Here is a 23,498-nt window from a genome sequence, read left to right on the forward strand (position 1 = left end):
ACTGTTTTAGAGCTTAAACTTTTGGAAACTTTTGGGCTAAAGGAACTCTCACTTATATATATACCCTTGGGCAACAGACAAAGTAAATAAATTTTTCAACACTGGAGAATAGCAAAAATATTCTCAAATCATGATTCTGTCTGATGAGCTGCTCTAGAATCCCAGGGCTGGATTTAATCAGTGTCCATAAAATTGCTCGCATTTAAAATTGTCCATCAGCTGTTGTGTCTCCGTGGTGCTCCAGCTACTGCACGGAATATAGGACGGCTCTGACTTCTATTCCCATGGTCACTTCCCTGTGGCATTCTGTGCTTCTGGCTTAACTTTCCTGGGAAGAAAAACTGAAAACTTTCTTGGTACTGAGCCATGCTCTCATCTGGGATAAAGATTAAGAAAGAGGAAGGGAGCTTTTGTTCAGATTATACACGCCAGATACTGCCACATTAATAGGCCCGCGCATCCCAATGGTGCTTACTTCAAACATTTGGTTCTCAAAGCCTCCTGTCTCAGGAATGTGCTGGTAACTGTCAGGAGTCAGGGACGAGTGGCCCCATGCATTCATGAACACTTACTCTATGAGCGCCACTGATAGTATAAAGGGAAATCCTTCGAACTTATTGTGGTTTATCAGCTCTCACGTAGCTCAATGTTTCCCAGATTGGAGGTTTCCACACCCAAGGGAACTATGAGAATTGTTAGAGAGGTCACCACGTTGGCTTCAAGCCAAGAGGACATAAACCACCATCCGTGAAAGGCATCTTTGCCTTAGAATTAGTATTGACTGACGGGAAACCACGCAATGATTATAAATGAAAGAGCTCTTTGATCGTTTTCCTTGTAGAAACTGAGGATGAGTAAACAGGTCAAAGCTCACGTGCAGAAAGAAAGTAAAAAAAAAAAAAAAAAAAGTGAGTGGATGATAATAGAAACAAAAGGAGAGAAGAGTCAAAAAAGAGAATGTGGAGAGAGAGCAAGGAAGCAGTGAAGACAGGAAAACAGTGCAACAGAACCCACTCAGTTTCTAAGTCAATGTTTTAAATTATAGTAAAAATTTCAGGCACCGCCTCCAAGGGAGACAGAGTAGTGAAGGAGTCTAACTAAGATTTATTGCATCAGTGTTACTGATTTTTCCTTTTGCCTTAAGCTCAAATAGGGTTTGGCCAGCACCGTTACTGGACCTAATTATTTAAATTTTTGAAAAGTTTGAATTTTTGTTCAATTGGATTCTGTTCAACTGGATTTTGATTTTTTTTTAATATTGCATTAAAATATCATTTATCTTGATTACCAAGTCTGGGGCACTTCTTAAATTTTGTACCCAAGGCAAGTGTCCTGCTTGTCTTATCCTAGTCCTGGCCCATAGATCATACTGTCCTTCAAAATTTGATGTGGTACAGTCAGAAGAAGAGATGGAGAAACAGGTCTCTCCTTCAAATGGGAAGTCTAATTAGCGTCTGGGTTCAGCCAAATATAGCTCTGGAGGCTGGAAGCTCTCGTGGGAAGTAATTTTCACAAATTATGGGGTTGGAGAAATGCTTGTACCTTAAAGAATTAGATGTGGAGACTTACTCTGAATAAAGTTTCTCCCAAGCACTCATTTGTATTATCTAGTGAAAGCCAGGCAAACAATCGTCTCGTAGCCATCTCCTCCTCTGTCACAAACATAAGGCCTGAAAGTGAAACCAAAGACTCTTGTCCCGCCAAGTCCTACAAGAAAGGCAAACCAGGAACTCAGCAACTCCCAGGTTTACACTGCAATTTGAAAGTGACAGGCTTCTCCCTGGAGCAATGTAAGAAGCTTCCAGAAAAACATGCTTTGAATGTTTATTAATCTGTTCATGTGGGAAAGGATACATAGTTGGGGATCAGACCTACTGAGTCTGGATCTATAGACTCCAGCAGGAGACTACAGAAATGCATCTGGATGAAGAAATCCTGGTCAAATTAAACTAAAGTAGCCGACTTGAGAAAATTTGATAATTAAGATGATTTTTATTATCGTGTTATCATTTGTTACGGGAAGAGCAGAGTATCAGGCATTTTATTTACATTACCTTTTTTATAGTCACAATAACCAGGAACGGGAGACTTTTCTCTCTCCATTTTCCACATGAAGAAACCAACTTAGAAAAGTGATCTGCCCTCAGCCAGATCAAGCGATTTGTTAGTTTTCGGTGGAGCCAGATTTTTAACCCGAGTCTAATTCCCAAAATCACTGTGTTTTTCTCTTCATCAGGGGTCTGCAGACTACAGACCACATGCCAGTTCTGCTATGTCACCTCAGTCTGCAAACCAAGATCAGTTTTTAGATCTTTAAATGGTTGAAGAAAATCAAAAGAATGTTATTTTATGAAATGTGAAAATTACACAAAATTCAAATCTCAGTGTCCATAAATCAAATTTTATTGGAACCCAGCCACACCCATTCACTTCCTTACTCTCTCTGCTCCATTCATACTGCAATGGCAGAGTGAAGTTGTTGCTAGAGAGCTCATACAGCCCACAACCTAAAATATTTACTATGGGCTTCTTTAAGATAACATTATCCTAACTTGGTAGTAGCAATTTTTTTTTAAACATCATTAAAAAAAAAAATTTCCCCTTATTAACAGGCTTTCTTTCCCCACTGTGGATATAATCAATACTCCTGAGCCACACTGCTAACTCTTCTCCCTGTCTGTACCTCCAGCTTGTAAGGGAAATCTCATTCCTACCTTAATGTTCTGCCAATCAGATCAAGTTACTTCCTTCTTTAATTTCAGTCTATGTGGAAGAGGACAAACCTACACAAGCACATAGATGTGACTGCTGATTTCTTAATAAATCATGGATTTTTGCCAATCCCAAACCCATAACTGATTATAGGAATCATACAACACCAAAGAGAGATTACCTTTAAGAAGGAGCAAGAGAATACTTTTTCAAGCTATAGAATAATACAGATAAAGAATAACAAAGTTATGGCAAGGTAAACACCACCACACTACAAGGCAAACATGGCAAAGATGCTATTGCAAAATTCTCTGTGTAAATATCTAGTTTTTAACGTCTTCTTCCAACAGATTTCTGCTGTCTACGTTTCCTCTGACAGTCACTCTGCTGACTTGGCATCCCAGACATCATTGTGCAAAATGTTCTGGGAATCCAACAGTCAGTTCTCAGCATTTGAGGTCCAGCCCTCAAGCAGTACTCATAATGCTAGTGTCATCACCAGGATCCGTGTACATTCCCATTATCTCCTTCAAACACTGGAAGGAAGAAAACTAGAGAAATGTCTATCAAAGGGCCATCAAAGGTAAGGCTGGGAGCAATGCTGTAGTTCACAGCAACCGGGGGTAGCCTGCTTCTCTCGCTGTCATCCTGACTCTCAGAACAGCCTCCTTGGACCTCCCTTCAGTGCTTTTCAGTGGTACCCTCCAGCTGCAATATTTTTTCTATGACTCTTGTAACCCACTAAAGAAATTCATTGAACAATAATGAAATAATATTAACAGGGCCGGTAGGATGCTCTTCCTTGGAAAATGGAATAGATATTTCCATGCCAAAGTAAATTTTCTTAGGTAGAAATTCAATTTCTTAGCCTGATCTTCAGTGGTTTAAGTTTTTTCCCCTCATCTTCAGCCTTAGTTAAATCATCTTTTCATAGGGAAAATATTCTCAGCAACCTAAGTACACCACCAACTTTCCATGAAAATAAACTCCATTTCTCCATTCCCCAGGCCTCCCAGATTTCTGACACATTTGAAATCTTCTTGAGTCTGCCAAAGTCCAAGGAGTGCCAAATATACCTCATGCGCCAATCTGGTTTTCAGACAGACTTGATACGATGAAGTCGAATTCTGAAAGCCTAGCAGAAAGGAAATGACTTCAATCAGAAGCAGGCTGGGTTTAAAACTGTCTTGTCTGTATGGTTGCTTTCTTTTTTTCCTGGATGGTTCCAGAAAAAATAAATCTGATTCTTGTGACTGTCTACTTTGGAAATTGTTTTTTCCGCTCTTTGTCATTCTCTGTGTGAATCCTAATGGACCACTGAAGAGAATTTTCCAGGAGCAAAAGAAAGAGAAGAGCCAATGAAATTTAGACTCAGTTTGCTCTTACTAACCTAACTCTCTTTCACTCAGGGGTACGCTGCCGGGTCAGCCAGTAAGGGGACCGTTGTTGAAGGCTCACCTGTTGTGTGACCTCTGGAAAATGTCTCCTTTAGTCTAGAACCAAGACCAGTTGCAAGAGTTCTCTTTAAGACTCTTTCTAACTCTGCCAGAAATGACTTAGATAACCAAGTGGTTCAGGATCAACCCTTTAAAATTTAAAGTGCTTTCGGAAGGAAAACAAGCTTTTTAAAAAAAAAAAAAAAAAAAAAAAGACAAATCCCAATGAGAGCAAAGATAACCCTTTAAAATGTGGGAAGGAGCTGAGTCAGACCCTGTCAGCAAGCTTCACTGAGGCCCAGGGACTTGTAACAACAAGACTTTTTAAAACTTACACAGCAACTTTGTATCCAAAGATCTCAAAGTGTTCTACAAAAGTAAAACTGCCTAACTTTCCATTTGAGGGGGTAGTTTCTCTAAATCAGGGTTTCTCATCCTTGGCACGACTGGCATTTTGAACTGGATAACTCTGTTGTGGAGGATGTTTAGCAGTGTCCCTGACCTCTCCCCATTAGACGCCAGTAGTACCACCATCCTTTCTCCTGGTTGTGACAACCAAAAATGTCTCCGGTCAGTGCCATGTGTCCTTTGGTGGGCAAAATGATACCCAGTTGAGAACCACAGTTCTAAATGAATAAACCAAAGAACAGAACTGTCAATAAACTTAAATAATAGCATGTAGCCAAAAAGCAGTTGCTGAACTGGAAAAGAAAACGATGACTCCTGAGTCCCAAGCATTTGACGCTTACCGCCAGTGCACCCTCCTCCATGGAAATGCAAGCCCCTACTTTATTCCCCAGAGCCCCTAATTTATTCCTTGGGTTGGTTAGTTCTGAAAGCACATCCACTAGTACTGAGTTGTCAGTATAAATGTCCCCTTGTGCTGCATTGCATCCTTGGTTGGGTTGAATACATCTGATTGGTGTTACTCTCCTGGGGTGGAGGTGGAGGTGGAGCTGGTGTCACTAAGTAAGTTCTGAGACTAACTTCGGTCTCAAAGGGAGCAAGTCTGTAGAGCAGGCAATGGACCAGAAGCAACCCTGTAACTGTCAATGCAGAATCTTTTCTAGCTCAAAGCCTTTACTAAGAGCAGAGCTGCTCATGGGCAGGATGGGGTGGGATGTGGAGCACACAGGATGACTGAACCGAGCAGATGAGAGACTTTCCCATTCTGTTACCTGGTAAGTCGCTGAACCACATTAATTTTTGTCAGAGCACTGTTTGGAAATGATTGCAACGTGGACTTTTGTTCATTGATTTAAACAGCACCTTTCATTTGCGTATCAATTTTTCGATATGTCAGTGCCTGTCTCTCAATAAATCCTAAAAGACTGGTCCCCACCTTCTTCTTTGTTCACACTGGTGTGTGAACTTGTTGATCTCCCAAAATGAGTCAGCAAAGTCAGGTACCAATTAATCTGAGCAACAAACCACCTCAAGCAGTTTGGGAATAGAGACAGGTGTAGGAAATTATTTTAAAAACAAACTCTGCAAGACACAAAAACGAAGTGGGATGGCATGCTGGTGTAACTATTACACAAAGCTAGGTATAAACCTCCACCATTCAGCTCTGTGTCATTCACTGAACATATGTTGAGGACCCACGGGCTCTAAGACCCTGTGTTGATAATCTGGAGAACATAAGAACACCCAGAGTCAGGCTCTGCTTTGATTTTTTTTTTTTTTTTGCATAAGCTAACAGATAAACTATTGCATATGCATAAGTAATTATCCTGTGAGGCAGAAGGTAATCAGTGCTTTAAAAAGGAATAGGCAAAGTGTCTGTTTTTGGCATTCACAATTTTTGGTCTCATTATACCACAAAGAATTAAGTTTTCATCACGAAAGTGTAACTGGTATGGAGTAAAAGGAACCCTAAATTTAGGGTCAAAAAAATCTGGGCTGAAACCTGTATTTTCATTCTCTAGACACATACCTCTGAGCATGTTCCTTTACCTCTCTGAGCCTCTCTCTTCACCTCTCTGAGCCTCTCTGCCTGGTCTACAAAAAGAGAACAATATTGCCTCCAAGGGTAATTCTGAAGAGCATAACTTTTGTTAAATTTTCAGACAAACGTGAGAATCTCTAGTGCTGGGATTTAATCACAGCTAAACGTGGTTTATAGCTTACCTTGTGCAAAGTCCCTTAATATATTATCTTTAACCTACATGGTAATCCTATGAAATAGGCATCATTCATTATCTCCCTTTTACAGATAAGAAAATGGAAGGCCAGAGAGGTTAAGTGATTTGTCTGAAGTCACACAGCTGGCATTCAACAGACTGTTGAGTCGACTGAACCTAGGCCTACGGAACTTGAGAGCATGTGTAATTTCCACGTTGCCATGTTGCCATTTTACCATAGCCGCTATTTTGCATGAAAGAACAAAAAATATGAATAAACAAGTTCATACGGCACTCGAAATACAGGGACTGATAAAATAACCATCAAAAAAAAATCCTGATTTACGATATTTCAAGGGGAAAAAAAAAAGAACAAATACAAGTTACTCTCAACAGGACTCTTAAGAACGTGAGACAAGAAACAGGTGTGAGGATGCTCGCAGAGGTCTGGTCCTCCTCTTTGTTTCAACACTTGAGCAGAATGAGGGCCTGGAAGCCTCAGGAGCTTTTCTGTGTTCACGTTTGAACTCAAACCCAGCACACCCCTCTCACTCAGAGAGAAAGAGGGGGCCAGGATATCACTGTGTTCTGGAATATGAAGATGAGAAACAACTGGCTAGTTCTCCTCAAGACATATAGGCAGTTTCTATTTGGCAGCTCACAGTATGACACACCAGGTCAAAATCATCTATTCTTATGCTTTACAGATTGAAAAGGGTCCTTTTCTGGGGGAGAACAGGGAGACACAGCATTGTGAAACACACGAGGGCCAATGGGATTCAGGGAGACTCCCTTGTAAAGTACTCTCCTATGGGCTGGCTGCGAGGGGCCACCTCATTTAATCCTTAGGACAGGAGATGTGGGGCCTGGGCTCTATCACTGTTTTGCAGATGAGAAAACTGAGGTGTGATGACCCTAGTGTCTTCCCCAAGGTGTCTCTGGGTAGTCATTTGTGTTGCTTTATGGGAGCCGGCCACCTTCAACTTGAGGGGTGTCCTCTCATCTCCGTCCCCCTTTCCCAGGGCCTACCTTGTTCCCTGAGTACAGATTCACTTCCCAGTCACCTGCACGTCACTCTGCTCACCTTCCATCAGGCACACGGGGGGGACACCAGCTGGCACACACACCAGCACCGACATTTAATAGTATTTTCCCACGGCCCACGACCTTTGAACTGACCAATATTTGGCAGCCAACTCAGTTATCTGTAAAAGGCTTGCACGACTCTGGCAAACTCCAGCCACAAAAGTGAGTTTCTACCATCCAAGGGAATGATTCGCACCATGGAAGGGAAACTTCATCCCAGCCCAAGCAAAGAATGAGGAAGATAAATCTTTAGGAAAAAAGAAATCTCCAAAGCCAAAGAGAAACTCATTCTTTTTGGATGATCTATCACCCTCCTCCCATAAGGCAGATCATTAGGGTTACCTGGAATCTCTAATCTTACACCAGCGCCAAAAACTAGGTATTAATCTATTTTTATAGATGATGAAAATTAGCCTCAGAGGTTAAGCAACGTGCCCCGGCCCATCCAGGTGGTAAGTGCCAGGACTGAGGTTCTTCAAACTCACTCACCTTTGGTAAGGCCCTCCCCTCCCGAGAAAACAAACAGCCGAGCGAAATGAAGGGGAAACACTCCTTCTCTTTGAGCGCATGATTGAAAACAGTCAAAACTTTTGGCTCAATGATCCAGCCTTCCACCTTTTTGGCTACCTATGGTGAATGTCCAAAAGGACAGTCATTCCACGTCCACATACTCTGTTACCTGCTGAGGTTCCGACTACAGGTCGCTCCTCCTCCACTGAGCTGGGCAGGCACAGCCTCACTAGCTTAATTAAGACTTAGCCTAGAAATAGGCTTTCTGAGGCCAGCGGTTCCCAATTTGAATCTGCACCAGCAGAACCGTGAGGGCTTGTTAAAGCGCAGGCTCTAAGCACGGAGGTTTGGAGTCAGCAGATCTGGGCTGGGGGCTGAGAATCTGCATTTCTTTCATTTTCTCTGGTGATGCCGATGCAGCTGGTCTGGCTGGGGACCACATTCTGAGAATCGCTTTTCCAGACCCACACTCAGACCTTGTCCCCGGGGGTCTACGTCTCCAGAAGCAGGAGGAGATAAGACAAATTCAAGGAAAGAGTGCTTCTGCATCAGGTCGAGAGCAGCTGGCCAGTGCCTCCCTCCCCGAGAGCCCTACTCAGTTCCTTCTAGAACCTCCGAAGATGCAACGGGCCCTTCTGATTGACAGGCTACCCAGTCCCACCTCTTTGAACCAGACATCAGGAAAAAAGAAAAAAGAAAAAGAACATTGATAGGACCATCTGAAGGGCAAATTAAATTCCCCAGCCCTCCCAAAGGGTACTTAACTCCACGCAGTAGGAAAAAAGTGTTAACCTCCTTGCCCCTCCCCTAGAAATTCCACTCCTTAGCATCATGACCCAATTATTGATCTTCCTTTTTGTGGGGGAGCTGGATTCAGCTTAGATGTGTCACCATCAAGGTTGACAGTCTCATGCTGTGTCAAACAAACTACATTTTGCAAAGACATTTATCACAAAATAAAGGAACCGATACACCTACTAAAAATATCCTTCCAGAAATCTTACTTGACTATCCCAGAGAAACATGCACAAAAACAAATCGACACCATCAACACATGGGAACTCCCGGTTCTTTTTTCTCTTTAGACTAATGGTTTCTGAAAGTGTTTTTAACCATGCAGATCAGAGAGGCTGGAGTCAACTCTATAACATTTGATGGCTGCTGGGGTAACTATTGATTTTTTTTTCACCTCAAATGACACTCAATTAAGGAACATGGACAAATCATTACTGTTTCCAGCTTGAACGGTAATTTATAAAGTTTAAGGGGTTAGAACATAAGAAGTATTTTTAGCATGGAAGATGTGTTACAGGCTGGAATGCTTGTGGGAAATATCTCTTACATGAAGAATTCCTGCTCCAAAATGCCTTGATTAATTAACACAAACATCTTTGAGGAAAAAGGGCGCAGCATCTCATGTCTGGCAGGACACTGGCAGGGTTCTTTGGAAACTCCAAAGCAAGCCAAATGCAGTGAAGCCAGGCCCCTTGCATTCATGGCTGGTCCAGTTCCAGGGAAACGCCTTGGGCTTGGGAGAGCTCTGGAAAGGCTCTGCTCTAGTTGGCACTGAACCGAAGTCCATTTTGCCTTCTGCTCCCAGGTCCCCCAAGAGAGTGAGTCAGCCTCAGCGCCCTGGGGGTGTGAGCTGTGCTGAGCCCTGGAGGAACCGCATCAAGAATAACCCCAGTGCCCTGCCAGTTCTTCACCCTGAGACTGTCCTTCCAGAACTCTACACTGGAATGAAGGATTATGGAAAAGAAATACAGTATTTACTGAAAGTATCCTGCTGAGATTTTTTTTAACATATGTTATTTTGTTTAGTTCTCACATTAACCCTGCAAGACAGGGATGAGCCTCTTCTATTACACACGGGGGGACAAAGGGTGTTCAGGGAGGTTCAGTAATGTGCTCAGCATCACACAGCACATTAGTGACAGATCTCAGATAAGGGCCAGAGCCGGGTCACTCCAAAGTCACCATCTAGTCTACCAGATCCCTCTCATTATCTACAGGAAGGGGAAAAAATTCACAACAGGTCTACAAAATTTATTTTTAAGCCATTCAGACAGTGAGTGGGGAACAAGCAGTTGGCAGGTTTTCATCAATGTCAAGGAGTGATTCCTACCACCAGGTCCTTGGGCAACACTTGCAGTAGGTACTTCTGGGTTTACAACCTTCCCATCTCCTGGCTCCCCTCCTACCACCCAGAGCCTGCATTATCCCCTCTATCAGAGCTCCCTTCCAGCTTCTGGAGTTTTCCAGAACCCTGATGTGGTCTCTCATTCAGTGTTATAAAGACCATGTAATTGTAATAGTGTCTCCCCTACAAGAAAAAAAAATCTAGTAAGAGAGGCAAATGTCTCTTGCTTAAAAATGAATAAACATTTCCCTTCCCCCACCTACCTCTTATCAATAATTCCACTGCTTCCATATACATGGGCTCAACTTGTGAAATGAGAGTAAAATGTTGTCTGAGTAATTTGCACCACGCAAATGACAAATGGGTTCATCTCTTCAAAGAGAAATCTGTGTTTTAGAGCTTTCAATGAATTCTAATGCTGCATGGGGAGTTTTATGAGCTGGGAGGGTTTTTCTAGATGTATTCCTTCCTGACTCGATCTTTCATCCCCCAAGCAGTGAAGGGACTGCTTACACAGGCATCCCCCACATGAAAGTCGTTCATATCTGGTCTGACATGACCAGGTTTTGACTTGGTGAGCCTTCCCACGTCTGTGGTTTCTCCCAAATAAAGAGATGTAATCTTTCCATGAATAATCTTCTACCGGGGAGTGGGAATGATGCCAAGAAAACCCACTGGAGTCAAAGGCAGCTGTGAGATTTCCCCAAATTCCAGAAGAACTGAATGATGTAGTTTCCTCCCCAAATATTTCATTAACTAATATATGTCACAAAACTTCAAAAAAAATTTTATGCAAAGTAGTCAAAATACTCTTTGTTCAGACATGCTACTTGCTTAGGATTGTTGAATAGCTGGAAAGTCTTGTTTAGCATTGGAGCACACAACAGCCAGAGCCACAGCAACTCTGAGAAACTGAAATGTTAAACTTGACATTTATCTTTTTATTTGAAGTATAGTTTTATAATGTTGCGTGAATTTCTGGTGTACAGCATAGTGATTCAGTTATACACATATACATTTTCCTTTTCCTATTCTTTTTCATTATAGGTTATTATAAGTTGTTGAATATAGTTCCCTCTATGATACAGCAGAAATTTGTTGTTTATCTATTTTATATACAGTAGTTAGTATCTGCAAATTTCAAACTCCCAATCTATCCCTTCCCTCTCCCCTTCCCCCCAATAATCATATTTGTTTTCTATGTCTGTGAGTCTGTTTGTAAATAAGTTCATTTGTGTCATTTTGTTTAGATTCTACATATAAGTGATATTGTATGGTAGTTGTCTTTCTCTTTCTGGCTTACTTCACTTAGTATGACGATCTCCAGGTCTATCTGTGTTACTGCAAATGGCATTATTTTATTCTTTTTTATGGCTGAGCAGTATTCCATTGTGTGTGTGTGTATATCACAACTTCTTTATCAATCATCTGTTGATGGACATTTAGGTCACTTCCATGTCTTGGTTATTGTAAATAGTGCTGCTGTGAACATTGGGGTGCATGTATCTTTTCAAATTAGCGTTTTCTCTGGATATATGCCCAAGACTGGGATTGCTGGATCATATGGTAACTCTATTTTTAGTTTTTTAACGCATCTCCATACTGTTCTCCATAGTGACTGCACCAAACTACATTCCCACCAACAGTGTAGGAGTTTCCTTTTCTCCACACCCTCTCCAGCATTTATCATTTGTAGACTTTTTAATGATGGCCATTTTGATCAGTATGAGATGATACTTCACTTTTGAGGCAAAAGTTACATAAAGTTTTCTTTTTCTTATTATTAAGAAATAATCATCTGTGCACTCAGAAATTCAACACTGTATGTTCCAGAGCAGATGGGACAGAGACTCCTTTCCTGATGTGGAAGGTCAAGCTTGCTTCCTGTAATAGTTGGAAATGAAAAGAGGGAAAAATGTGAATAGTGGGCACAGGAAACATAGGTATATGCAGGTAGAACCTAGGAAACACAGGTAGAAAACTCTGCCTTCTGCTCTTCATCACCTAATCTACATTCTGACCAGTCACTGGCTCTGAAGGCACCTGTTCTAGGGATGAGCGATGTTAGAAATGTCAGAAGAGCAGAGTATTGCAGACTATCACCTCGGAGCCTTTTCACACACCATACACTTCAGTACCCCCAGCCTCCTACCTGTCTCTCAGTCATTACCAGGCCCTGTGTCCTTGGGCCTTTGCCCAAGCTATTTCCTCCTCCAGGCACACACTCACCCAACCCTCAATTTTCCTCCTGCTAATTAAGTGTTATTCATTTCTCAAGTCCCATCTCAAATGTAACTTTCTTCAAGATGCCTTTCCTGATCCTTCTCCAGGAGGGCACATTTCTTAAGCACTATCTTTGGATTTACCAAATAAGCCTTCTATTATAGTTATTTGTGTTTAGTACTTGTCATTTCCCCCCTACTAGAACACCCACCAGGAAGGGAACCGTGGCTTCCCCATCCTTGCACTTGTGGTGATGCTTGGCACAATGTCTTGAGCACAGAAGATAACCAATAGATATGTTATTTAATGGAAGTGAGGAGGAAACTATGGAGGGGAAAGAAGAGACATAATCCTAGAACAGTCCCTGCTTTCTCCCTTGGAAAAAGGAAAGAAAGATCTTTTTTAAACTCTTCCCATCTCCCAGGACTCTTGCCCTGTCTTGCTCTGAATATGAAATTCAGGTTATTATTCTTGCATTTTCCCTTCAGTTAGTTGTGATCCTGAACAGAGGTGAGAATACTGGTCTAGAGGGACCAGGGTGGGCACAGGCTGGTGCTCACTATGCAGAACAGGAAGTAACAGGAGACTAGGGTTTGGATAACCGGGACTGTTTGTTCTCTCTCACATGAACTCGCTCGGCAGCCTTGCAGGTCAGTCTCTACATTGAAGCTTTATATCCAGTTCAAAAATATTATAATTCATTTGTGACTTTTTGACATCTGGGGACCTCTAACAACAGATTCTAGCATCCTGTGGCTTTGTGGTCTCCTCTAGGCAATGGTATAGATCAGCCTAATTTTTTTTTTTTATAGAATACTGAAAAATAGGCCATTCTGTTTATTTGACTTATCAGGTTAAAACATAATTACATATATGGCATAGGAAAATTACCGTACTCAAAGATACAACATTCAGCAAGATTTAATGAACACTAAACATAAGATTAACATAATTTCATTTTTGTTAGAATGTCCTTGAAGATTTAAAAATAATTCACAATTAGTTACTATTATACAGGACTGTAAAAAAATATTGAAATCTCTAGCATTGTGGAAAATGGTTGGCTTTTTTTTTTTTTAACATTACTCCAATATGATACAAATATAATAGAAAAAACTAGCTTCCCAAATTTACACTACTTGAGGAATACAGTTTATGAAATATATGTGAGGATTATAGTTATCTCATCCTGTTATCTATATAATTTCACCAAGCTATTATTAATATCAATGTTATAGTCATATATCTACATGTACTTCTTTAAAAAATCCACAATATGCATATAGAATACCATATTCATGATGTGACAAACGTGAATTCTAAATAAAAGCAACAACGATAACAATCACACTGAATAGTTACTCTTTTCCAGGCACTAAGTTCCTTATATTATCTCATTCTTTTTTTTTCGTTGCTATAATTAACTTTATTTTTTTAAATTGAAATACAGTCAGTTGATAATGTTGTATCAATTTCTGGTGCACAGCATAATGTTTCAGTCGTACATGGACATACATATATCCCTTTTTATATTCTTTATCATTCATACACAAGATATGAATATAGTTCCCTGTACTACACCACAGAAACTTGTTTATTTATTTTATATATAGTAGTTAGTATCTGCAAATCTCGAACTCTCAATTTATCCCTTCCCACCCCTTTTCCCCCCTGGTAACTATAAATTTGCTCTCTTTGTCTGTGAGTCTGTTTCTGTTTTGTAAATAAGTACATTTGTGCTGGTTTTTTAGATTCCATAGATAAGTGATATCTTTCTCTTGCCGGCTTACTTCACTTAGTATGACGATCTCCAGGTCTATCCATGTTGCTGCAAAACAACCTAATTTTTTAACCCCAATCGAAACGTCATTTTAGGTAGCTCAGGAAAGATTCTCCCTGTTAAGTACTTTCACAGTGCCTGATTACCCTTGGGACATTTTATGTTTACTAATAACTCAGTAGTTCCCATTCCAGCAAGGGTGGACTCCCCCACGGAGCAGCCTCACCCAAGTCCGCTGCCAAGGCTTCTCTTCCCACACCACCACTGCCCACCGGGGGCCGGGGCCAGGCTTTCTGTCCTCAAGGGCTGGTGCTCCGGAAGGACCTGAACTGCGGACAAGGAGGAGAAGTCAATTCACAGCCGTGTGCACAGTTTCCTTAAGACTTTGGCCCCTCTCCAGGGGTGGTGTGAGGTTAAGGAGAGGCTTGCCCTTGGCTACCCTGCATCTGCTCTGGTCATTTCTGTGTAGTGTGTCCAGCACAGCCTCCCTCCTCTTCCTTCCCTCCCCGCCCCGATCCTGTGCGCTCTGCCAACCTTGGCTGCAGCCAGGTAACTCACTTTCAGTCCCCCTTCTTACCGGGGTAATCTACTTCCATTATCTCAACTCTAGCTCCGAAGTTGGAAACTGAATAGTACCTATTGCTTCCTCCTCGGCTGACCACTCCGGATTTTGTTAGTTTCCCAGGAACAAGCCAACTAGAGGCTCAGAGGTCAGAGCTGGGAGACCTGGGGGCCAGGGCTAGCGCTCTCAGACTCGATGATGAATCCTCCTCCAAGCGGCTATGCCCAGGGGCACTTCCTAGACCAATCAGACCTGAGAAAGGAGAAATGGGTTTCTTTTTCCCTAGCCTGCTTACCCCCAAGCCCATCCCACCCCCAGCACACGCCTGTGTCAGGTTCTGAATAGCCCAGTCTCAGTATTTTTCTCTGTGAGTCCCTCTTCCCACGTGCCCCCTGCAACAAAGGCCTGTAGAGGAGACTCTGCCTCTTTCCTGTAGGTGAGTGAGAAGATGCCCAAACTCCCCACATCATTGCACTTTCGCCTATAAAACAAGTGGTGCCAAGTGACAGAGGATGAAACAGAAGCTGAGGGTACCCAAGACAATGTCTACCTGCTTTGCAGTTTCTCCAGGGGCCACCCTATATGATCCTCAACAATGTACCTTCAACTCTTTTCCAGTCACACTGGCAGGTGTGCAAGGAAGTGTCAATGCCTGGAAGCTCTGCAGACACATCTCCTGGGAATCCTTCCCGAGGATGGGAGGAAGGATAGTAGATCTCTTCCCCATCCAATTCTTTAGCCTGATTTTCTTCAGCAAATTCGCAAGTACAAAGGAAGAGGACAAGTGTAGCAGTTCAGTGTGGGGTCTTGAAGTCAGGGAAGTCTGGCTTCAAACTGTGACTGCGATTCACGAGTTTTATGGCTTTCAGCTTTCCTGGTCTGTCTTTCCTCCAGTGACTAATGGAGATCACATAGGGGCTGTGAAGATAGTACACCTCCTTAGCACCGTTTAGACTCAACATTGGTGGTCATTACCAGTATTGAGCAAGGTCTCAAGTCCACCTGGTAATATGTGTGAATGGCGCCCCCGAAACTGTGCCAGTCAGTGCGTGCCTGCAGCAACATTTTATCCATAGCCCTGGGAGACGTAAGTAAAAAGGAGGGTCTTCAAAGTCCACGTGAAGCAGAAGGTAGACAGCTAGTGGGAAATTCTCAGCAGCAGCAATTCCATTTCCAATTTTGCCTGAGTATAAATTTGGTTCAGGGCAATTCTGGAGCTAGAGAGAAAGTAATTCTTTTTTTTTTTTTTTTCCTACATCAAGGGAATGTATGATACATTGCAGAACTTACTTAAAAAGGAGACTTGCTTTTTTGAGCCAATAAACACCTTGGACTTTTTAAAAGAACACTGTAAAAAATAGAAACGAACTTCATTACTTCAAGTTCACGTCAGGGAACACTAACCAGAATTTCTGAGTGTGTAATGGGGTATTAGGCACGAGCAGGAGGGATGTTATGCAGATTAGACATAATTAGACAGGATGGTTAGACATAATCGTCGCCATCAGGGAGCTTCTAGTATTAAGTGCAGCGATCCTTAACCTGAGGTTACAGTGAGCCTCGGAGGACTCGTGAGCCTCCTGAAATTGTATATACAATTGTGTGTGTATTTGCGAGCAATGTCTGGTGAGCTTTCTTCAGATTCTCAAAGGGATCCACAAAAATTAAAAAAAAAAAAGATTTAGAACCACAGATCAAGACAGAAGAATCATTTACTTGTAGCAATTTTCCTATGGAATGCCACAAAAATAGACTATTCACAGTCATCTAATTCTGGGTTTCTCACTCTGGTTTAGATAAAGGACGAGCTTAATTCTCGGCCTGCGGAATCTAAAGATACCCTGGGTCTTTCATTCCTCTGTAAACATGTGATTTTTCAATACATTTGGATTTCTCAGAAATCGTTCACAAAACTTGTGCCAACTTGGTATATTCCTTGTGGGCTGCCGTGAGCCACACGATAATTTATGACCAGCCCGCTGTGTTGAGCCCTCCTCCCTGTATGACTAACAGGAAGAGAAGTTTGGCAGCCACACAGCCTTAATGAATGAAAAATGCAAACTTTGCAAAACCTTCTGCATTGAAATCCCCCGGAGTCTTGATGGAGACACAGTTCCAAAAAGCCTGCATTTCCAAGATGCAATTTACTGCCCTCAGAGGTTTGCTGTGGGCCACCCAATGTACATAGGCCTTATTCAAACAGATTTTATCAGCCAAGCAGATATAGTGATTTTTATGATAAAATGGGGAAATTTGTTGAAACGAGATGCTTCAGCTGAGCGCAAGAAGTCACATCTTATTGATACATATTTCAGTCTGATTTGCACACAGGGTCAGGAGAGAGACTGAACTCTGACTCCGCATTGCTCTGCTGCCTTCCACCACTGAATCTTGAAGAAGGAAGGAGACTCCCAGCTGGTTGTACCCTTGGATGGGGTTTTCTTCATAAAAACAAATGTGTATTGAGGAAGAAGCTACCACTGAATTCTCACGGGGAGTAGCCTGGAATTTCCTCCCATTCGTAGACTTGAGCTCAGCGAGGTGAAGGCTCTGGGGAGGTGCTGGACACAGAGAGGCTGCTTCTTTGTTAGCATTTGGAAGATTGGCTCCCCTGGGGCGTGGGGATACTATTCACCCTAGAAATGGGATTTTATTTCCCACGCAGGATATAAGATATATCCTGTGCAGGTCCAGGATCCATTATTCAGAACGCTTGAGGCCAGATGCATTTCAGAATTTGGAATCTTTCAGATTTTTAAAAAGTTAATCTGGGGCATAAACTGTACAGCTCAGAGAAGCTGGGGTACCAGCCCATAATCAAACAGACTCCATTTTTTCCTTCCGCCACCATTAAAGTATTGATCGCGTCTCCCCTTGTGGTGCCAAGATGGGTCCAACAACTACAAGAATATTATTCTCATACAGTGACAAGCAAGAGCAGGGAGAGAAGGACATGGGTTTCTTATTATGGGAAAAAGTCTTTCCTAAAAGCCCCAAGGAGAATTTTCCCAGATACTGCTGCCCAGAACTGGGTCTGAAACGTAATCTAAAACAAATTCCAGGCAAAAATGTATTCTCTGCATTTGGGAGGGATCTATGCCCCCTAAGCACACTGCTGACAGAGCTGAATAAAAGTTGGGGTGCTTTCTCAGGGAACGTGGACGGAGTAGCACTGGATAAGGCAAAGGACGGTGACTACCACCTAGACTGTATCAGAGCCAAGGCAGGGTCCGAATTCCTAGAAAAGGAACAGGAGCAACTGCCTAAATGGCCTCTGATTAACGTCTGAGCCATCTGTGATGCTAATCTATGTGCCTCCTTGAAGAAGAGCCCTAAGAAGCTCCTGAGGACACGGAAACTTAGACCTGTGACTCAAATACACAGACTAATTTTTATTGAAATAACCAGAGGTAATTAGTGCCCTATCTTAGGACTTGAAATTAAGGTATGGTGCTTTACTTGTAACACTATAAGGGAAGTGGATGAAGGTAGAGAAAATGAGAATAAGAAAATGGAAAATGAGGCAATAAAGAGACAAGCTATAGACCAGACCAAGAGATCAGCAAAGTATGGCCCTTGGGGTAAATCTAGCCTGTTGCCCTGTTTTCAGAAATAAAGATTTATTGATACACAATCATGCTACAACAGTAGAGTTGAGGGACTGCAATGGAGACCATATGGCCTGCAAATACTAAACGTTTAGTATGTTGTCTTTTACAGAAAATAGTTAGTAATCCCTGAGCTTGACCAACTCACCAAAGCAAGGTGATAAGAGAACAAATATAAGGTGACACTCTCCAATCTCAGGCTGGGGAAGAGTCCCAGAGGAGCTACCAGGGACCCCAATAGATGGGGCCACATGGCAACAGGGGATCTAGGTTAAATGTTCTAAAAGCTAGTCACAAGGCCATAGGCATCCGGGAACTTGCACGGCCGTGGTCACAGGAAGAGGGAAATAGCCAGGGAAAGGCTGGATCCCAGAGCTCACCGCATGACTAAAGGATTAAACAGATGACTCGGCCAGGAACTCACAATGAAAGCCAAAGTAGATACATGGTTCTTCCAAATGGGCTTATGAACAAGGCGGGAGAGGGGAGGTGTTTGTGTACATAAACTCAAAAGTCTGAAGGCAACAACCCCATAATTCAAGTAAGAACCCCACAGATGAGCAACTACAAACCAGGAATATGAGTGGGCAGCACAGATTTGTAACACAGAGCTCGATCTTCGATATTATACTTGCGATAAACCTACAAGAGAGCTGAATAGTCATCCTTCACTGGTTTGAGGGAAACCTGGGGCTACTGAAATGACTCCTACCTGAAGTCAGAATTGTTCTGGGAAGCATCAGAACTGAGCCACGTGGAGAGAGCACAGCAGTTCATCTAAGTCACCAGGGGCAGGCAGTAGGGGCAGGGACAGCAGGCAGATGAATAAACCTAACGACTTCCACTGGGGGAAATGACTTCATACTGTGGATCTAGAATCACCACCCTCTACCTTAGATAGCACTAAAGAAAACTTAACTATTTTCAATTCTTTTTTTCCCCCAAGATTCCCTTTTATTTCTGTAAGTGCAAATACATCAGCTGCATCCTTCTTCCCCATTCTGTACTTTAATGATGTTGTTGAAACATGAGGCAAGACTGTATTTTAGGTTAATGTTTCCTGGTGGCAGCTGGAAAGGCACCTTAACATTAATATTAAAAATACTTGGAAATTACACTGTGAGATGGGCTTCCCGTAGGCAGCGAATCCACCCGATAGTGTGAGAATTCTTACAGCTCTATCAAAGAGGGTGTGCCCTTCCAGGGGGCAGTGTCCTCGTCTCTTCCCGTTCTTCTGCACCCTGATCTCATAGGAAAGCTTCCCTAACCCTTAGAGATTTAGGTAAACTTGGTTTGAACTCTCAGAGTTATAGCTTGTATGAGTCCAGGGCCTCCCAACATTTTCTCAAGAATTCCTGGCCTTTGAACCTTCTGGTTCCCTCTAGCTCGGCTCCTCCGTCTGTTTCTGTAATCTGAGGGTCATCCTGTTATGGGTTGAATTACATCTCCCAAGAAAATGTGTTACAGCTCTACCCCTGGTACCTCAGAACGTGACCTTATTTGGATATACGGTGTTTCCAGAGGCAGTCAAGGTGTAGTCACAAAGATGGGCCCTAATCCAATATGATGGTGTCCTTCTAAATGGGGGGAATTTGGATACAGGAACAGACAATCACAGAGGGGTGGAGAAGATGGAGAATGGCCACCTCCAAGACAAGGAATACCTAATGCTCCCAAAAGCTAGGACAGCTCCTTCCCCAGCACCTTCAGAGGGAGAACAGCCCTGCTGACACTTTCATTTTGGACCCCTGGCTGCCATAACCGTGACAATGTGCTTCAGCTGTTTTATGCTACCGAGTGTGTGGTACAATTTTGCAGCGGCCCTCGGGAAGTAGTACACGTGCCCTCCAGGCCTGGGCTCAAAGCTCTGCCTCTTGCCTTGAAGCACCAACAAGTCTGCTCGTGCCAGGTCTCTCCCGGGTTTTCCACTTCAGGTTCCCCGTGTAACGGCGGGCCAGCCTGCACACCGCAGCCTCGGGCCCCCCACAGCCTCTCCCTCACACTGCACCGTCAGAGACACCTCACGCTACATGAAGCCGCCTGGGAGGTGTGGGCTGGCCCCTGGCCAGGCCCGTCTGCCTTCTCCACAGCTCCTGGAGTTCTAGAAAAGAAACCTTCTTCATATCATTTCACTATCATGAAGTGTAGTCCAGGGGCTTAGGGTGTCACTTAGATGTGCCCCTACAGGGCTCTGACACTCTCAACACAGCAGAGCAGCAAGATCTAGGTTTACAGTTAAGAGGCAGAAAGAGAAGGACGTCTGGGGCCTTTCCTTTGACTCAGCATTGGCTTGACCAGATCAAGGGGCTGGGCCTCAGCTTTCCTTACAATAAACTCTCGGCGTGACCAGGAAGGAACAATCGTGACACTGGATGGCTAATCCAAGGGCCCTACTAAATCTGGAGTGTGAGATATAATTGCCAAACATACTGAGATGCTCAGGTCACCTCTAAAGAAAATTTCTCTTTTTTTCCCTCTCTAAATAAAATGTATTGAGATAGGGCAAACCATGATATGATGTAGGTTAGTAATAAGTATCAAATCAGGGTCATTGCAGGTAGCACACCCTGGTCGTGGAGATCAAAATCATGAGCTCCCAAAAGCGAACCCTCCTACACTGTTGGTGGGAATGTAAATTGGTGCAGCCACTATGGGGGACAGCATGGAGGTTCCTTAAAAAACTAAAAATAGTGTTGCTACATCATCCAACAATTCCATTCCTGGGTATATATCCAAAAAACACTCTAATTCAAAAAGATACATGCACCCCAATGTTCATAGCACTATATACAATAGCCAAGACATGGAAACAACCTAACTGTCCATCGACAGATGACTAGATAAAGAAGTTGTGGTATGTATATACAATGGAACACTACTCGGCCATAATAAAGAATGAAATAATGCCACTTGCAGCAACATGGATGGACATGGAGATTGTCATACTAAGTGAAGTAAGTCAGAGAAAGACAAATACAATATGATATCACGCACGTGTAAAACCTAAAAAGAAGACACAAATGAACTTATTTACAACACAGAAACAGACTCACAGACATAGAGAACAAACTTATGGTTACCTGTGGGGAAAGAGGGTGGGAAGGGATAAATCGGGAGTTTGGTATTTGGAGATACTAACTGCTATATATAAACTAGATAAACAGCAAGTTTATACTGTATAGCACAGGGAACTATATTCAATATCTTACAGTAGCCTCTAATGATAAAGAATATGAAAAGGAATATATGTATGTCTATGTATGACCGAAACATTATGCTGTGCACCAGAAACTGACACAACATGTAAATGGACTATACTTCAATAAACTGAATACATGATCCAAAGAAAGAAAACAAAAAAACAAAAAAGAACAAGTATGAGCTCCAGAGGCAGACAGACCGGGTTGGAATCATCACTCTAGCACTTACTGGGTGTATAACATTGGACACGTTCCACAGCCTCGGTTTCATCATCTGTAAAATGAAAATAATAATGCTTAAGTCATGGGATTATTATAAGAATTATATGAGCTAATCATGTCAAGGTTTCAGCATAGTGCCTGATTAATCCTCCTAGACATTGTTACCCATTTAAAAGGGCCATCTCCCCAGGCTAAGTGGTTGTGGGTTGGGGGGGTGGCTAGCTGTTGTCAGGAGTTGTATTTGGTTGTTGACAACAGGAACTTGGAATTATGATATAAACAAAACAGAAGATATATTCTCTCACTCTCCCCACCCCCCCCCGCCCCTCCCTCTCCAAGAAACAGTGGGTGGCCCAGGGCAAGCATGGCAGTTCATAGTCATCAGGAACTCAGGCTCCTTACTCCTCTCCTCTGCTCGGTCCTCCTTATTATGTTGTTCCCTTCCTCAAGGTCACTTCACAGTACAAGAGGGAGCCCAGCCATTACGCCAGCATCAGAGGCAGCTGTCTGTCTCCTTTAAGGAACCTTTTCAGAGTCAACTAACGACTTCTGTTCCCACTTCATTAGCCAGAACGTAGTCGGATGGCCGCACCTAGCTGCAGAGCGGGCCGGGAAAGGTAGTTTCGCAGCTGGGCCCCTTGCTTTTCCAAATACAATTAGAATTCTCTTTGAGGATGTAAAGAGAATGGATTTCGATAAGCAGCTCTGGTCTCTGGAACAAGAACTCCTGTTCTTCTCCAATTTAATCTTCACACAGGCTTAGAGTTGGAAAGGACCTGGGGCTCTGAGGTCCACAGAGAAAGAAGGGTCTCTCAGAGAGGCCAAGAGAGTGCTGAATCCAGGAGACTGGCCAGGATCACCTTGGTCTAACAACCAAGGCTATTTCTAGAGACAGAAGGGGACGAGCTCTTAGGCGAAATGAAGGCCCTCATCGTTTTAGGGACTAGAGACTTGAATGAGTCTCAGGATCACTGCCCATTATAGAATGGTGCTTTTTCAATCCCTGAAAGACAGATAATGTAAAAATAACCCTGGACACAGAAACCTGGGTCTAAGGTCTGGCTCTATTGCTCCCTCGGTGTGGGGCTTTGAATAAGTCACTCTCCTCCTGGAGAGAGAAGCAGGGAAAGGAAGCTACATGCATAGAGTGTCTATTATAAAAAAACTTAATACTCCATATCATTCTGTCCTAACCATGGTGGTGCAGATGTGCTTAACTCAGGGTACAGGAGAATCAACTGAGGATCAGAGAAGGTCTAAAATTCCTCAGTTAGTCTAGACCCTTAGGGAGACCTCTGGCCCCAACACTCCAGCCATATGGAAACCTCTGCAGTTCTTCAAATGTTCCACCCCAGCTCTCCTCCTCACCTTTGCATGTACCATCCCCCCTACTTGGGACACTTTTCCACCTCTTCATCTAGTGAGCCCCACCTCATCCTCCAAATCTCAACTGAAAATTCCATTCTCTCAACGAGGCTGTTCCCCAAACCAGACTAGGTTATGTTTCCTGGCTACACTTCTTCCTTCCTTGACTACTTCTCTTGTCATAGTGCTTACCACTGGAAATGTTTTGTTTAATGACTGCCTCCCTCACTGGAACAGGAACCAACTCCTCTTTACTGCTGTGGTCCTCACTTCCAACAAAAAGCCCAGCCTATCCCAGGCACCTGAGAAACATTTATAAGAATGCGTGAACTGTTGAATTTGATGGCAGAAGTCTTTATTTATTGACATTATTGATTGATTGATTGATTGATTGAAGTCTCTATCTATCTATCTATCTATCTATCTATCTATCTATCTATCTATTTATTTTCCATTTTAGAAAGTACTGTTCCACATTTTAAAACTGTCCTCCTTACCTGGGATTCAAGGCTCTTCAGAATCTTTCCAGCC

General features: G+C 42.8%; 1 long non-coding RNA gene across 1 annotated transcript; it reads right to left on the reverse strand.

The window, feature by feature from the left end:
- Nucleotides 1-11,650: 11,650 nt before the first annotated feature.
- On the reverse strand, nucleotides 11,651-23,266 carry LOC116658717. The gene is made up of 3 exons (XR_004314000.1): nucleotides 23,160-23,266; nucleotides 21,610-21,654; nucleotides 11,651-11,891 (listed from the first exon to the last, which is right to left on the reverse strand). It is a non-coding gene; the product is annotated as an uncharacterized LOC116658717 (long non-coding RNA).
- Nucleotides 23,267-23,498: the final 232 nt, after the last annotated feature.

Source organism: Camelus ferus, chromosome 2, assembly GCF_009834535.1.
Source record: "Camelus ferus isolate YT-003-E chromosome 2, BCGSAC_Cfer_1.0, whole genome shotgun sequence".
NCBI classification, from domain to species: Eukaryota; Metazoa; Chordata; class Mammalia; order Artiodactyla; family Camelidae; genus Camelus; species Camelus ferus.